Source organism: Anser cygnoides, chromosome 4 (genome assembly GCF_040182565.1).
Source record: "Anser cygnoides isolate HZ-2024a breed goose chromosome 4, Taihu_goose_T2T_genome, whole genome shotgun sequence".
NCBI classification, from domain to species: Eukaryota; Metazoa; Chordata; class Aves; order Anseriformes; family Anatidae; genus Anser; species Anser cygnoides.
This window is the reverse complement of record NC_089876.1, coordinates 51405562-51410371: the sequence shown is the minus strand read 5'-3', so window position 1 is coordinate 51410371 and position 4810 is coordinate 51405562.

The following is a 4810-nucleotide window of genomic DNA, read 5'->3' as shown; positions in this document are numbered from 1 at the left end:
TCCAGCTATTGTGGCTTTCAAGTAATATAGACATGATCATTCTCCTGCTAAGACAAAGCAAACATTTGTTTAACTGGATGTATGAGCAGAGCCAGCCGACTTCAGTCTTGAATGTCAAATCACCATTCTGCTAATTTCCCAGAGGAGTATTTTTGAGCCCCATTATTAAATGGATCATCTTAAGAATGTGACTACAAGGGCAAAATGAAGTGTTCATATTTGTTCAAAAGAACCGAATTTGAATTGTGACAATGTTATCTCTTCCTTCCCCCCCCCCCCCCCCCCCCCGTATTTCCTAATATTAGTATGTAACAAAAAAACCCATAACTTTCAAATAGTTTGGAATATTTTCTCTTCAAAAGCAAAGATGATTAATAAGATTCTTGTTTAGTTATACAATATTTACATGAGTGATGCTAGTTGTACCACAAATGCACATCTCAGCTGTTTGGAAAGCACTGTGACCACATCTTCCTTTCTGTAGTAATATTATTTCTGGGGGAGTTAATATTTTTTACAAAGTTTGTGTCAAAATCACTGCCTATTTCTTCCAAGAACATACTGTATGAGGCTATTCTTAGTATATATCATGCAACAAAGCTTGGTGACGAGGCCAGATCATGGTAACCTCTGAAGCACAGCAGATGTTGCTATTTTCTCTGAGCTTTCAGAGTTTTAAATTCAGGTGGTGTGGTAAGACTTACTGATGTGGATAACATCGAACCACAGTATGATGACACAAATTGTGTCTTAATAGCACAGAATGGTGCTTTACGAGTGATCACAGGTAAAATATCCTTATCAAATGGTTGGAAAGAAGATGCTTCTGCTTTAAAGAAACATTTTGAGAGGAGTAAGGACGTGTACACATACTCATTATTCAGCTCTTACTTTTGATTTAGAAGTATATAAAAATATATTAAATGGAAGAACAAGAAATCTGATCTCAGATCAGATGTAAACCATTATTCCAAAATCTGCCTAATACTCCTTATCAAGGTTATCCATGAGAATCATGTTTTTAAACAACTATTTTGGTCATGTGGGGGAAAAAGCAGAGGTTTGCTTTGGACCAGAATCCTGTCACAGTACTAAGGCAGTTTTCAAGCTTAAAAGTTCTTGGCTTCCAGACCAATTAATATATTTTATGACTAGGAATTTTTATTATAAATAGTATAGGCATAATTTGGCTTTCACCAAAATCAAGGGGTGAATTCCTGGACCCAGCAGCATTGATGATGGATGTCTTTCTGGAGTCTGTGATGTTAACAGATATTTATTTTGTATGCTGCGCAGACAGATATTGGGACTACTGTGAGGAAACGACTCTTCTTTTTTGTTGTTGTTTTGTTTTTGCTTTTCCCAAAGTGCAATGATAGATGATTGACCCCTATGGACTACAGAAGGGCTTTGTTATCCATTAATAATCTTTAGGTGGCATTAATTATAATAAACACTAGGGCTGAGGGAAGTTTTCCGTGCCACCTCTCCTGTATTTCTCAGAAGGAGATGTGGTGCCTGCCTCAGCATGACTGGTAGCACTTTTCTTCCAGACTGTGCTCCTCTTCTTGGTTCTCCCACACCTTCATGCGAGCGACTTATTTATTTTTAATTCCTCAAGTGTTCCCAGTGCTGAGAAAGAAACATCTTGTGATGAGAGTTTCCAGGCCCCAGGAGCAGGGCTGCATGCCCGCAAAGGCTGTAGCCCCCAGGGAATACAGCCGCAATGTGGTTTTGCTCTCCTGCTTCTTCCTCACTGCTTGCTCTCCAGTGGTCACCACAGTGCCCAGGGTTGGTGCTCTTAACTGCCAGACCAAGAGCAGGAATTTGGCACTGCCTGCTGTGATTACAGCTCATGCAGACGTATGGGAGGCATACACTTGTCTCTGCCACTGTTGCCATGGCACTGTGGAGGACCACAGAGGCTCGTCTCTTCCCCTCAACCTAAATAAATACACTTAGGGCGTGCTTAGCACTGCTGGCTTGGGAGTGACCTGGCCAAGGGGCACATCCTAATGGTCTCCTGTTTCCTCATCACTGACACAGGGGCAAAGGACAGCCATTAACAACATTTACTCTTTGACATTTGCAAAATGCCAGCTGTGTCAATGATATTATTTTGTAGAACTGAAAAAAAATAATTCCTCATGTGTGTCAAGCCATAAGAGTTTTAGCATCCATCATATGTAATCATCAGCTGTCTCTGAGGGTTCCTCCCCCTCTTTTTTTTTTTATTAGTAGGGAAGGATCCCTGTATTGTTACATCCCTTCATTATTCTAAGTCCAATAGATAGATGGCTCTGCAACTGGCATTTCCTGACTGCATTTAGTGGATGCTAATGTACAAACTCCTACTGTCACCATTATTTAGATTTTTGGTTACAGAAGTAACAGTAGTTAAACTTAGTAGTAACTCTGTAGTAGTTTAACTGGCTTAAAGCCCAAGGATTACATGTGCTATCTGAAGATCCATTTTAATGTGCTTTCTTTTCTAGCAGTTTTACATATCTGTATATGTACCTGTCTATCTATGTATCAGAATGATACAATGCCTTTAGATGGCATTTATGATGAGATGCAACTTTCCAAAATATTTTGACGTACGTGAGGGAGACATCACGCTGCTAGTCACTGCTGGACGTGAAGCATGTAGGAGCTACAGCTCAACTTGGTTGGGGCCACTCAACAAATGTGGGGCTGGGGGATCCTTGTGTTCTGAATTTTTTCTTTGTCTTTAGATTCCAGACTGGAAAAGCATTAAATGGATGGTTTGGTTGTTTCTCTCCCACTCATAGAAGTTACTCTTTCAGGTACTACCTTCTGCATGATTTCACTTGCTCCTGCTACTCTCTGCTTCCTAAGTATTCCTTGCTGATACTGGGACTGAGGTATTCTGGCTGCTGAAGAAAGATGGAGAAGTTATTTTATTTTTAACTAACATTTCAGAGGAAAGATGGTGACATTTTGGAGATGTGCAAATATGATGATGATGATTGTTCTGTAAATAAGAAGAAAATGCACGTTCTCCCACCACTGATCATCTTAAGAAAGAGAAGATGGATTTTTAAATGGCACAGGACTGAAGAAGTTCATTAGCTGTCTTGATTTAATTCCCTATCACCAAACTACAATTTGTTGTTCTTTGATCAGTATAAATAGTAGGGAGCATAGTTATTAACTCCATCCAGGAAAAAAATGGACAGTGCTCTCAATAAAATCACCAGTGTGCAGCCTAATCTTTGTGAGCCTCAGAAACTAGACAAAGGGCTTCTTCATGTGCTAGCATGTTTCTGTGTCTCATGCACAGCAGAAGTTGAATTTGATCTGAAAAGTTTCATTACTGAATAAACCGCTATTTTGTATTTTAGTAACAGTCCTAAGTGTAGGAGGTAGAAATTGTTGAAATTGTAAAAGTATATAAAGAAAGGAAGAAATAGAATATAAACAGCATGTAGGAAGGAAGGTTAACAGTAAATAAATAAAATAAAGCTGGAAGAAATATTTGAAACTCAAATAATGTGACTGCCTTCCTATTCTTTTACACTGGTTACATCACATGGTAAAAATAAGGTTAAACAATATATTGCAATGACATGAAAATGTGTAGATGTAAAGTGGCCATAAATTGTTGTAACTTAAATGTTCTTGTTTTTTGGGTGAGGATTTAGTTTCTTTTTTTCCTAAGTTTATCCACCAAGACTAGCCATAAATTTCTTCAAATTAAACTATTTAAAACTTTTTAAAAGCTATTTTATAATATATTGTTCCAATATCCAGTATTCTGTACTGTTTGTACTCTATAAAATGCCATGCTGTAGGTTTTTAGGAGATAATAATCTGCAAAACGAAATAGTCAGTGTCCAGGAAGAAACAAAGTATATCACGAGTGTAAACAAAGAACAATGGGTTACTGGGAACTAGACTTCAGGGAAATACCTTCATGATAGAAACCATGATATTACCAACTAGTATGTAATAAACTCCTTACCAGATGGTAGCATGGGGAGAAAAGGTCTCAGAATTGTAACATTATAATAAAACTAATTTGACAGTTCCTTCAAATAAAAGAACTGCTTCCACTTTTAAAGACTAACTGGAAGGGAAGTATCCCAAGGCAAAAATTGCACATTGAGCATTCCCATCCACCCATTTATAAAAATAATAACTTTATTTCTCAGACTGGAAAGGCTGTGTAAAGAGCCTATCAGACTGGGAATCTTAATGGAGAAAAAGAAAGAATCACCTGGGGAGAAGTTTTACAGCATGAAATTCAGAGTAGAGGCTATGTACATTCACTGAACCCTGCGGGCAGAGGTGGGTTATTAAATTAGAGTAACCCAGGGGGAAAAAATATCTATACCTATCTGTAGCTGTAGATATAGCTATCTAATCTATATTTACATCTTTTCTATTTGTGCTATGAAACGGAATGTGACTTTCTTAGGGAAGATGCATGTGATTTAAATGTGGAAGAAAAAGTACCTGTCTGGTTTAAAAAAAAGAAGTGAGGGAGGGGCTGAAAGCATACATAGGCATGTGCACATGGGCAGGTGCATCTTAAAGCTGCTGATCCAAATTAAGTGGTTCATCTATGGTGAAGTGCGGTTTTTGCTTTGTGGCAAAAGAAAAACATCCCGCTGTCTTTCTGTTTTCTTTTTCTTTCCGCTATCAGTTTCTTAGATAATGAAGGCTTATCCTGATTGGAAATGTGCTGTACGTTCAGGAGAGCCATCAGTGCAAGAACAAAGGCAAAGCTATAGATAAGTTCAGGCCTGGCTGAAAATTCCATAAAATGAGAAGCTGGAGTAAA